We start from the raw sequence: 12,500 nt of genomic DNA on the forward strand, positions 1-12,500 counted from the left end.
CATTCAAATCTTAAGACCGCGTGTAGAAAGTGTTCCGGCTTACATTCGGCAAATCAAAATGAACGGCTAAAATTAGTCTATCCCATTAGGTTTCATGCGGGAGATCACGCGAAAGGCAGCCATTCTTCTTTACATGGTTTCTCTCTTTTGCGCTGTCATTTGCGCATGCAAATTTCTTCGTACGGGAATTTTATGAAGCGAAGGCAGCTACAGACCGTTTTCATTGTTTCGTTCATGTTCGTAGGCGCAAATTTTCAAACCTAGTGCTTGGAGGAACATTTCCGCTGCTCTAGAAGGGCATGACAGTGCCCGCTCTTTCATTTCTCCAATCGCTCGCAAACACATTGCATTGCCAGTCTACAGCGGCAATACAAAGCGACGTTTCACCATGCACGTCGAAGTTGATTACCAGTACCGCGCCAGCGTCGACTGGCCGCCGAAGCGACGAGCTCAGCAGCGCATGCGCAAGGGCCGACACCACCCCAACCGAGCTTCCCTGCTTATCGGAGAGAGCAGGTGCGCGTGAACACGGGCGCGCCTGAGTATCTGAGTTTAAAAAAAAAAAGAACTGTGCCCGAGGCAGTGACAAAGACAAGTGGTCGCGGTCGCTCTGAATCTTATCGTATTATAGAAAAGGCGGGTTGGCGGCGCTTCCTCGAGGGTCAAAACGTACAATCGTCGAACTAGCGCTCCCGGCGTCAAGTGGAGTGCATCCTTCTTCTTGTAACGGTTTGCAATTGACCGCTTGAATGTGCCGACCACGCGTCACGGGTCGCGTATAGAGCCAACCGTTGGCAAGAACGCGTCTAGCGTAGCAGCAGAACCGATCGCGGTTGCGATAACCCATCGCTGCGTAGCGAAAGAAAAAAAAAACGAACGCACCCACACGCAGTTTGTAGCAATAACCGCACAAACCAATGTGGTTTTAAATGTAGCTTCGCAGGTCACAGTAGAAGGGCACTGAAACTTTCTCATAACGCACACTGCTGTAGTCCACAAAGAACAAAGCGCACAAAACAGATCTGATACAGCCGCACTGCATTATTTCGTGTTTTCACTATATCATAACTTTCGTGTGCATGCCACGCAGGCCAGGAGTAAAAGGCAAGAAAAAAAATGATACGCGATCCTAAGCTTTGACTTGGCTGCTGTGGCATTTATGTTCTCTAGGCGAACGCAACGCGCCAGCCTCGACTGGCCGCCGAAGCGACGAGCTCAGCAGCGCATGCGCAAGGGCCCACACCACCCCAACCGAGCTTCCCTGCTTATCGGAGAGAGCAAGTGCGCGTGAACACGGGCGCGTCTGAGTATCTGAGCTTACAAAAAAAAAAAAAAAACTGTGCCCGAGGCAATGACAAAGGCAAGTGGTCGCGGTCGCTCTGAATCTTATCGTATTATAGAAAAGGCGGGTTGGTGGCGCTTCCTCGAGGGTCAAAACGTACAATCGTCCAACTAGCGCTCCCGGTGTCAAGTGGAGTGCATCCTTCTTCTTGGAACGGTTTGCAATTGACTGCTTGAATGTGCCGACCACGCGACACGCGTCGCGTATAGAGCCAACCGTTGGCAAGAACGCGTCTAGCGTAGCAGCAGAACCGATCGCGGTTGCGATAACCCATCGCTGCGTAGCGAAAGAAAAAAAAAAAACGAACGCACCCACACGCAGTTTGTAGCAATAACCGCGCAAACCAATGTGGTTTTAAATGTAGCTTCGCAGGTCACAGTAGAAGGGCACTGAAACTTTCTCATAACGCACACCGCTGTAGTCCACAAAGAACAAAACGCACAAAATAGATCTGATCTGCATTATTTCGTGTTTTCACTATATCATAACTTTCGTGTGCATGTCACGCAGGCCAAGGAGTAAAAGGCAAGAAAAAAAAGATGATACGCGATCCTAAGCTTTGACTTGGCTGCTGTGGCATTTATGTTCTCTAGGCGAACGCAATGCACAAACTGAACTCGAATTTCCGATAATGGAAGTTCGTATTTGGCGACAAGGTTGTATTTTTGACTAATATTTGCGTTTTTCGCCCGTGCATGCGCTTCACTGCGCTACTCTTTGCCCCTTCAACGCGGCTTCACTGCAATGCGGGAGTGTTCTGCGTTAAGCCGAACCAACAGGCAAAATCGCGCCTAGCACATAGAGTTCCCCCCCCCCCCCAAAAAAAAAAAAGCGGAAAAGAAAAGTAGCCTTATTTAAACGAGAAAGATGCCACGAGTGCCCCAACGGAAAGCTTTAAGGGTTACCGAAGGGTAACTGAGGGCGACGCAACGAGCTTTGGCAAGAAGGACGATGGGTGTAGCGTCACGAGAGATAGGAATAGAGCAGATTGAGGGGCGAGCGAACAAACGCGAGTTAATGACACCTTAGTTTAAACCATGAAAAAAAGAAATGGGCATGCAATGGGGGGGGGGGGGGGGAAGATGGTCATTGAGGGTTACGGACTCAATTCCAAGAGAAGGGAAGCGTAGCAGGGGGTGGCAGAAAGTTGGGAGGGCAGATTAGATTAGGAAATGTGCAGGGACTACATGGCGACAATTAGCACGTGACCGGGGTACTTGGATACTTATGGGAGAGGCCTTTGCCCTGCACTGGGCGTAACCAGGAGGAGGAGGATGAAAAGGTAGCAACAGGTCTTCATAACATACAGGTTGGAAAGCTGGAGCACCTTTGAACCCTTGAATATATTTCGCAAGGCTTGGCCACACGACAAGCTTGTTTTCGAGGCGTTCGCTCCCACTGCTGCGAAAATGTGCACACAACGGCTGCACAGTAGTTGCCAGAAAGCGGGCACTCTATTTTTCTTTCATAGGGAATCTTTCTTCCACTAGGGCAGCGGATTTTGGCAGGGCGAGCTTGCGTTGGCGCTGTGGTTTACGGATCCAAGCAATAGTGAACACAAAAATCCAGTGTTGGCTTTGAGCGGGATTCACATTGGTTGCCGAACCCACGGCTAATCATACACCCCCCCCCCCCCCTCCCCGTCCTATAGTGGCTCATTACAGCAGACAGAAACATCGGATAAATAACAATCCTATTTCTTAGACATATAATTTGCCGATTCTCCCTCCTGGTTCTTTCTTTTGCTGTCATTTATTTTTCTCGAAGGCCGTAATAAGAAATTTGCTGGTGCGGCTGTCCCATTTGCGCGGCAAGAAGTGCGACGCTACACACAGGTGGAGTGGCCGTTTAATTACTCTCGTGGTCCGCGAACCGGCGTCGTTGCGTATGGTATAGGAATGGTGCGTGTGAAGTCAGTGCTCGCTTCGAGCTTGTGTTCTTCATTTTGATTGAATGAAGTCTCACCGAAGTGAGCGGGGGCCGATCCCGGAGGTAGTGCAATACCGGGCCGACCTGCGGCGGAGGTGAAGCAGGCTTCAAGCACTCCGCCAACTTCCAAAAATAGGTTTAATATCGTGGGTCCACATAGAACCCGTATCAGATATTAAGCTGATAAGAACAGAGTTTTTTATTATGCTAGTTACACATCACATCATAAATATTTGTTACGAAACCAAGGAAAAAACGGATAAAAGGTGTGTAGTCTAAAACCGGCAAACAAATGACTAAAAAAACTAGTTAGTGGTGTTAGTAATAAAAGGCTAAAACTGTAAAGGTGTAAAACAGCAAAAATCGCTTCTCTAAAAACATAAGATCATCTAAGAGGTGCCGACATGGGCTCTAAAAATCTTTGTAGAGGCGCTGATAGTATCGCTGATGCACAGGCGTTTGAGTGTCCGTAGGTATGACCTACTGCACAGCCTGCGCATCACGCGATCGTTCCCCTGATCCCAGGTGCCAAGGCAGCCGACGACCACCGCGTCCACCGTCACGCGTCCCATTTGCGCGGCATGAAGTGCGACGCTACACACAGGTGGAGTGGCCGTTTAATTACTCTCGTGGTCCGCGAACCGGCGTCGTTGCGTATGGTATAGGAATGGTGCGTGTGAATTCAGTGCTCGCTTCGAGCTTGTGTTCTTCATTTTGATTGAATGAAGTCTCACCGAAGTGAGCGGGGGCCGATCCCGGAGGTAGTGCAATACCGGGCCGACCTGCGGCGGAGGTGAAGCAGGCTTCAAGCACTCCGCCAACTTCCAAAAATAGGTTTAATATCGTGGGTCCACATAGAACCCGTATCAGATATTAAGCTGATAAGAACAGATACTACACTTTGATCTTAGCCAAAAGGCCGAGAAGCGATGTCCTTCACTTCACTCCATTGTACTACTGCCTTGTGGGCGCCCTGCCGACATTGGTAACCTCAGCAACAGCGTGGGCAATTTTCTAAATTTCAGCCTGTCTAGAGACTCTATGCTCTCTATCTGAGGAATAAACTCGCGACGCCTCAGTCTTTCGCTGTTAACGAAACGCTGTCGCGTAGAAACGAGACCCGAGTGCAAGCTTGTTTGTAAGGCCAAACCAACGACGGCAACCTCGTAGAAAACGGAGCAGGCGAGCGGAAAACACGCGCAAGGGGAATGCTTACTTCCGTCTGAATGCGGCCGCTCGAGGTGACTTTCTTTGAGGCCTTCGTTTCAAGCCCGTGCGCAAGTGTAATATAGCACGCGCATTTCCTTCATTTCTTTTTATTTACCGCAAGGCCCACTGAAAATTTTGATACGGCACAGGCCGGGACGGATCGCAACGTGTAGAATCGACCGGCAGAATTAGGTAGCGTGCCCCATGTACGAAGACGAGCAACATAGAAGTGAATGAAAAAAAAAAATAAATATAGAAAAGACTGCGCACTCCTTCCAACCGGAAACAGAGGGGGGAGAAGAATCGCCATGTGAAGCACAGGTATTGTATGTTAAAAAAAGTGCTACCTCATAATCTTTACCACTATCCCGCGCGCGTGTGTTTGTATATGTATATATACACACATACATATATATATATATATATATATATATATATATATATATATATATACACACACACACACATGCTAGCATAGCTTAAACGCAGCTTTGAAGCTCAGCCTTACACAAGAAGAAAGCACCACCCCTTTCGCAATCCCCATTTGAACCATTTAAGTGAGAAACGTGAGTACAGCCAGGTCGTTCGAAACTGGCGCGAAAACGCATTGGCGCCATCTGTGTACGGAACTAGGAAAACCTACGGACTTCGCCATACAGAAAGAACGGTAGATGGCGCGAGCGAACTAGAGCCAGTGAGTAATGGCAGAAACGTCTTGGGAAGAGAGAAAAAAAAAAACACGCAAAGGTTGTTGGCTTGTGGCAGCATTCTATTTTACAGCGAGTAAAGAGCATAGCAGCTTCTAAAGGAGCAGCTAAAAAAAGAAGAACGTGAGAGAGGGAGACAAACAGGCGTGTTTCCTTAGAATGCAGAGCATGCAGCACACACAATCAAGTGCCAAAGAGACCGGGAAAGCAGATGGCGCGAAGGCGTATGTCGTCAAAGCTTGAAAGCAATTTATAAACTACAAGGCGCGCCGAAGTCAACCTACTCTCATCAGGTTGCTCCCGCCTCCGATTGCATTTAAATTAAAATTACAGTCGCCTCAAAGGCAGAGAGAGAGAGAGAGAGAAAATAAATACACTCGCTTCGTGCAGCTGCACACGTTCAAATTTTACAGCAAGAGCACTCCCGAAAGCGCAAAGCCCGCTGCTGCCTGGCCGGAATGCGCTCGCTTCAGGAAATCGCCGTGCTTGCCTCGGCAACCAAGAGGTGTCGCTTGGCACACTGCTGCATTGTAGCACACCGGGAACCGTGCAGACGTCGGCGATCGCCTCGACATCGCTGCGAGCGCTCGAAGAGACAAAGTCCGAAACGACGTCAGCCGGGGCGGCGGGAGCTCGATACCCTTCACGAAACTTCTGCGTGTACACCGCCGAACGGCCACGACGGAATCGCTGGCATCCTGCTCGCAGCTGCATTGTGTCGCGCCGGGGATCGTGGAAACACCACGCAGACGTCGGCGTCGGCCCCGACATGGCTTCGAGCGCTCCAAGAGACTAAGTCCGAAACGACGTCAGCCGGGGCGTCGAGCACGCCGCCCGCGCTGGTCGCACTCGTGCTCGGAAATGGCGAAGGGGACCGCGCTAGCGTGCCTTGAATCGGTGAGCGGCGGTACCGCGGCGATCGCGAGAGCTCGTATCAGCCGCGCCAAAGCGAAATATTGGCGCTCGGCTCGGCGCAGTACGCCGCCTCGTCGCACGAGTACGGCCCCATGGAGGTCTGGCCACTTATCGCTGCTATTATAAGGGGAGAACCGGGCCGGCGTAGTCGTCGGCGCCGCGACGTTGGCGCGCGCTCTCGAAGAGACAAAGTCCGAAACGACGTCAGCCGGGGCGGCGGGAGCTCGATACCCGTCACGAAACTTCTGCGTGTACACCGCCGCACGGCCACGACGGAATCGCTGGCATCCCGCTCGCAGCTGCATTGTGTCGCGCTGGGAATCGTGGAAACACCACGCAGACGTCGGCGTCAGCCCCGACATGGCTTCGAGCGCTCCAAGAGACAAAGTCCGAAACGACGTCAGCCGGGGCGTCGAGCACGCCGCCCGCGCTGGTCGCACTCGTGCTCGGAAATGGCGAAGGGGACCGCGCTAGCGTGCCTTGAATTGGTGGGCGGCGGTACCGCGGCGATCGCGAGAGCTCGTATCAGCCGCGCCAAAGCGAAATATTGGCGCTCGGCTCGGCGCAGTACGCCGCCTCGTCGCACGAGTACGGCCCCATGGAGGTCTGGCAACTTATCGCTGCTATTATAAGGGGCCATACGGTCCCGGCTGACGTTGTACCGCAGTGCGATTTTCGGCTTGCGCGTCTTCGTAGCTGTTTCCGCGCACTGCTGCGGAGTCGAGAATCGTGCCCAGGCACGGCTACGCGAGCGCTCGAAGCGACCGAAGTCCGAAACGACGTCAGCCGGGGCGGCGGGAGCTCGATACCCTTCACGAAACTTCTGCGTGTACACCGCCGCACGGCCACGACGGAATCGCTGGCATCCCGCTCGCAGCTGCATTGTGTCGCGCCGGGAATCGTGGAAACACCACGCAGACGTCGGCGTCAGCCCCGACATGGCTTCGAGCGCTCCAAGAGACAAAGTCCGAAACGACGTCAGCCGGGGCGTCGAGCACGCCGCCCGCGCTGGTCGCACTCGTGCTCGGAAATGGCGAAGGGGACCGCGCTAGCGTGCCTTGAAACGGTGAGCGGCGGTACCGCGGCGATCGCGAGAGCTCGTATCAGCCGCGCCAAAGCGAAATATTGGCGCTCGGCTCGGCGCAGTACGGCGCCTCGTCGCACGAGTACGGCCCCATGGAGGTCTGGCAACTTATCGCTGCTATTATGAGGGGCCATACGGTCCCGGCTGACGTTGTACCGCAGTGCGATTTTGGGCTTGCGCGTCTTCGTAGCTGCTTCCGCGCACTGCTGCGGAGTCGAGAATCGTGCCCAGGCACGGCTACGCGAGCGCTCGAAGCGACAGAAGTCCGAAACGACGTCAGCCGTGGCGGCGGGAGCTCGACGCCTTTCACGAAACTTTGGCGTACAAGCCGCCGCACGGCCACTACTTAGTCGGCGTCACCGTGCAGAGGGCTGCACTATAGCTCGCCGGGAACTGGGGGAGAACCTGGCGGGCGTCGTCGTCGGCCCCGCGACGTTGGCGCGAGCGCTCGAAGAGACAAAGTCCGAAACGACGTCAGCCGGGGCGGCGGGAGCTCGATACCCTTCGCGACACTTCTGCGTGTACACCGCCGCACGGCCGCGACGGAATCGCTGGCATCCTGCTCGCAGCTGCATTGTGTCGCACCGGGAATCGTGTAAACACCACGCAGACGTCGGCGTCGGCCCCGGCATGGCTTCGAGCGCTCGAAGAGACAAAGTCCGAAACGACGTCAGCCGGGGCGTCGAGCACGCCGCCCGCGCTGGTCGCACTCGTGCTCGGAAATGGCGAAGCGGACCGCGCTAGCGTGCCTTGAATCGGTGAGCGGCGGTACCGCGGCGATCGCGAGAGCTCGTATCAGCCGCGCCAAAGCGAAATATTGGCGCTCGGCTCGGCACAGTACGCCGCCTCGTCGCACGAGTACGGCCCCATGGAGGTCTGGCCACTTATCGCTGCTACTATAAGGGGCCATACGGTCCCGGCTGACATTGTACCGCAGTGCGATTTTCGGCTTGCGCGTCTTCGTAGTTGTTTCCGCGCACTGCTGCGGAGTCGAGAATCGTGCCCAGGCACGGCTACGCGAGCGCTCGAAGCGACAGAAGTCCGAAACCACGTGAGCCGGGCCGGCGGGAGCTCGACGCCTTTCACGCAACTTTGGCGTACAAGCCGCTGCACGGCCACTACTCAGTCGGCGCCGCCGTGCAGAGGGCTGCACTATAACACGCCGGGAACCGGGAGAACCGGCCGGGCGTCGTCGTCGGCCCCGCGACGTTGGCGCGAGCGCTCGAAGAGACACAGTCCCAAACGATGTCAGCCGGGGCGTCGAGCACGCCGCCCGCGCTGGTCGCACTCGTGCTCGGAAATGGCGAAGGGGCCGGGCTAGCTTTCCTCGAATCGATCGGCCGGGGGCCGCCCCGTAGGGGGACCGAAAGGCGATCGTTCAGGAAACGGCACTGGCCATTCGCGAGAAATTGCCGTTCGCGCATTCGATGGACGCGCTGCAGTTTCACGACTTCGGCATGGTGCCGCCGACGTAAGCTTTCAATCTTGCTCGCGGCGTTACGAGGCGGCACGATTTCCGCCAAACGCTCGTCGAAAGTGCCACGAGTACGGCCCCATGGAGGTTTGGGTACTTATCGCTGCTATTATATGGGGGTCCCAGAGAGCAGTCGCCCCCAAAGCGACCTGGGTGTTTGATGTGCGGCGGGCTTCGTGCCCGTCAAGCGTGTCCCCGGTATCGCTCCCGTGGATCCCACAGCTGACGTCTGCAGCCTCATCCGCTTGATGCGTTAGGGGCTGGTTGTCGGACGACGCTTTTTCCACGATATCGAGGTGTGTTCCCCATCGTCCTCGGACGAGTCAAATACGAAAGCGCCGAAGGCGCGGGCGTGACCCGTCGCCTGGCGGCTTTGCCGTCTCGGCTACGTTGCAAGTGTCGGTCGGTCCACCAGTGCTGCGGGCTCAAGAGAAACCGCAAGCCGCGATCGAGTTGACACAACCAGTCTATCGAGAATGTTGCGTGCTTCTTGCCGCGTGGCGATACCCGGCCCTGCGGGGAGGGCGCCGTAGCGAGCTCGAACGCCGTCGTCTCGGACTGCAAAGTGCTACACTTTGCGAGAACGAAGCGTGTTGGGGCGCCTGAAGGTGGCCTCGGCATCGCAAAAACGGCGTCCGGCCTGCTTGAAAGGCTGGACGCGCAGTTGAACGATTACCTGGTTGATCCTGCCAGTAATCATATGCTTGTCTCAAAGATTAAGCCATGCATGTCTAAGTACATGCCGAAATAAGGCGAAACCGCGAATGGCTCATTAAATCAGTTATGGTTCCTTAGATCGTTTCTTCCTACTTGGATAACTGTGGCAATTCTAGAGCTAATACATGCAGTGAGCCTGAAGCCCTTTGGGCGACGGGTGCTTTTATTAGACCAAGATCGATCGGGTTTCGGCCCGTATTGTGTGGTGACTCTGGATAACTTTGTGCTGATCGCATGGCCACGAGCCGGCGACGTTTCTTTCAAGTGTCTGCCTTATCAACTTTCGATGGTAGGTTACTTGCTTACCATGGTTGTTACGGGTAACGGAGAATCAGGGTTCGATTCCGGAGAGGGAGCCTGAGAAACGGCTACCACATCCAAGGAAGGCAGCAGGCGCGCAAATTACCCACTCCCGGCACGGGGAGGTAGTGACGAAAAATAACAATACGGGACTCTTTTGAGGCCCCGTAATTGAAATGAGTACACTCTAAATCCTTTAACGAGGATCAATTGGAGGGCAAGTCTGGTGCCAGCAGCCGCGGTAATTCCAGCTCCAATAGCGTATACTAAAGCTGCTGCGGTTAAAAAGCTCGTAGTTGGATCTCAGTTCCAGACGAGTAGTGCATCTACCCGATGCGACGGCTCGGACTGAACATCATGCCGGTCCTTTCTTGGTGCACTTCATTGTGTGCCTCGAGAAGGCCGGTGCTTTTACTTTGAAAAAATTAGAGTGCTCAACGCAGGCGAGTCGCCTGAATAAACTTGCATGGAATAATAGAACAAGACCTCGTTTCTGTTCTGTTGGTTTTTGGAATACGAGGTAATGATTAAGAGGGACAGACGGGGGCATTCGTATTGCGGCGCTAGAGGTGAAATTCTTGGACCGTCGCAAGACGAACTACTGCGAAAGCATTTGCCAAGAATGTTTTCTTTGATCAAGAACGAAAGTCAGAGGTTCGAAGGCGATCAGATACCGCCCTAGTTCTGACCATAAACGATGCCAACCAGCGATCCGCCTGAGTTACTCAAATGACTCGGCGGGCAGCTTCCGGGAAACCAAAGTGTTTGGGTTCCGGGGGAAGTATGGTTGCAAAGCTGAAACTTAAAGGAATTGACGGAAGGGCACCACCAGGAGTGGAGCCTGCGGCTTAATTTGACTCAACACGGGAAAACTTACCCGGCCCGGACACTGGGAGGATTGACAGATTGAGAGCTCTTTCTTGATTCGGTGGATGGTGGTGCATGGCCGTTCTTAGTTGGTGGAGCGATTTGTCTGGTTAATTCCGATAACGAACGAGACTCTAGCCTATTAAATAGGTGCGGGGTTCCCAGCACCTTACAACCTTCTTAGAGGGACAAGCGGCTCCTAGCCGCACGAAACAGAGCAATAACAGGTCTGTGATGCCCTTAGATGTCCGGGGCCGCACGCGCGCTACACTGAAGGAAGCAGCGTGTCTTTATCCCTGTCTGAAAAGACTGGGTAACCCGTGGAACTTCTTTCGTGATTGGGATAGGGGCTTGCAATTGTTCCCCTTGAACGAGGAATTCCCAGTAAGCGCGAGTCATAAGCTCGCGTTGATTACGTCCCTGCCCTTTGTACACACCGCCCGTCGCTACTACCGATTGAATGATTTAGTGAGGTCTTCGGACCGATGTCCGGCGCGGCCTTTCGGTTGCGCCGGTCTGTTGGAAAGATGACCAAACTTGATCATTTAGAGGAAGTAAAAGTCGTAACAAGGTTTCCGTAGGTGAACCTGCGGAAGGATCATTACCGGATTGTGAAGGGTGACGAGCGCCATTGTTTCAACCCCGTGTGGGTGAAGCAGCTCGCTGCGCCCGACGCTTTCCGCCGCTGGCCCCGCTTGGACGCGGGGACGGCTATACCCGAACATGCCGGGGACTGCCTGAATTTTGAGGGGCGCCCCGTGCGAAATTTGTTGCGCCCAGTGGACGCAGGCTGCAACCTTGGACGGTTGGCTTGGCCGCGCCCGCGGGTAGAAACGGCGTAACGCACAATGGGTGGGCTTTCTGTCCGCCTCGGCGCTCTTGCGCGGAAGGGGAGTAAGACGACCCGACCTGCTGCTTTGCCCAGTACGAGGGGAACGGCGAAGCGTGCGGTCGGTCAAGGAACTGACGGTCGAGAGCAGCTGCCGCTTAGTACACACGGAACCGTGGTGCGAGCGCTCTCCCGTCCTCCGCGGCAAACGCTGCCGAGTCTGAAAAGGCTGGCGGCTGCCGGTCGCTTCCTGCGGCGAGTATGGAGTAACGACCCGACTTTGTTGCTGCCCAAGTACTAAAGGAACGGTGTGGCGCTCGGTCGGTCATGGAAGTGGCGGTATGAGGGTGCGGCTGCCAAGTACGGAAGGAACCGTGGCCTAAAGCGCTCTCCCGTCCTCCGCGGCAAATGCTGCCGAGCCCGACAGGGCCGGCGGCTGCCGGTCGGCTCCTGCTCGTGACGCGCGAGGTGTCCGAGATCGCGGTTCAATGCGACGACGTCTGCAGGCTATTTGCCCGCCGCCGAGGGAAAGGCGGCGTTGCTGCGAAGTACCGAAGGAAACGCGGCTTTGCTACGTCGGAAGCGTTCTGCGGTTAGCGGACTTGTGCGCTTTGGGAAGGCGCCGCACGTCGAAAGAGGAAAAGTACGGACAGACGAGGGAACGTAGTCCCGGATTCGAACGCACTTGCGGCCAAGCACCTTGCTGGCTTCGTCTTCCGCCTCAAGTAGACTTGTTGTGGCTCCGGCGCAGGAAAGCCCCTCCCTGGCACTGGCCGAGTGGTTTTGGAGAGCTGCGCGAGTACGCACGCCGAAAGAGCACACGCCGAAAGGCGCTCTTCGAAACCGCACACAGGGAGACGCCACGTGCCTGAAACCCTGGTTGTACTGTACTGAATTGAACAAACTATTTTTCACGACTCTAAGCGGTGGATCACTCGGTTCTCGGGTCGATGAAGAACGCAGCCAGCTGCGAGACTTGGTGTGAATTGCAGGACACACTGAGCACTGATTCTTTGAACGCACATTGCGGCCTTGGGTCTTCCCTTGGCTTCGTCTGTCTGAGGGTCGGATCACATATCAAGAGAGCCTTCGGCGCACAGGGAAGGTGCGTCCGTCGACTCGTTTTG

General features: G+C 54.9%; 4 non-coding genes across 4 annotated transcripts; 2 read left to right on the top strand and 2 right to left on the bottom strand.

The window, feature by feature from the left end:
- Window positions 1–3,312: 3,312 nt before the first annotated feature.
- Window positions 3,313–3,504, bottom strand: LOC142565050 (U2 spliceosomal RNA). Its single transcript, XR_012824772.1, has one exon. It is a non-coding gene; the product is annotated as a U2 spliceosomal RNA (small nuclear RNA).
- A 506-nt stretch (window positions 3,505–4,010) lies between these two features.
- On the bottom strand, window positions 4,011–4,202 carry LOC142564998 (U2 spliceosomal RNA). The gene has a single exon (XR_012824731.1). It is a non-coding gene; the product is annotated as a U2 spliceosomal RNA (small nuclear RNA).
- A 5,131-nt stretch (window positions 4,203–9,333) lies between these two features.
- On the top strand, window positions 9,334–11,148 carry LOC142565137 (small subunit ribosomal RNA). The gene has a single exon (XR_012824820.1). It is a non-coding gene; the product is annotated as a small subunit ribosomal RNA (ribosomal RNA).
- Window positions 11,149–12,288: 1,140 nt separating this feature from the next.
- On the top strand, window positions 12,289–12,441 carry LOC142565169 (5.8S ribosomal RNA). Its single transcript, XR_012824852.1, has one exon. It is a non-coding gene; the product is annotated as a 5.8S ribosomal RNA (ribosomal RNA).
- The last annotated feature ends 59 nt before the right edge of the window (window positions 12,442–12,500 follow it).

This window comes from Dermacentor variabilis, chromosome 11 (genome assembly GCF_050947875.1).
Source record: "Dermacentor variabilis isolate Ectoservices chromosome 11, ASM5094787v1, whole genome shotgun sequence".
Lineage (NCBI taxonomy): Eukaryota > Metazoa > Arthropoda > Arachnida > Ixodida > Ixodidae > Dermacentor > Dermacentor variabilis.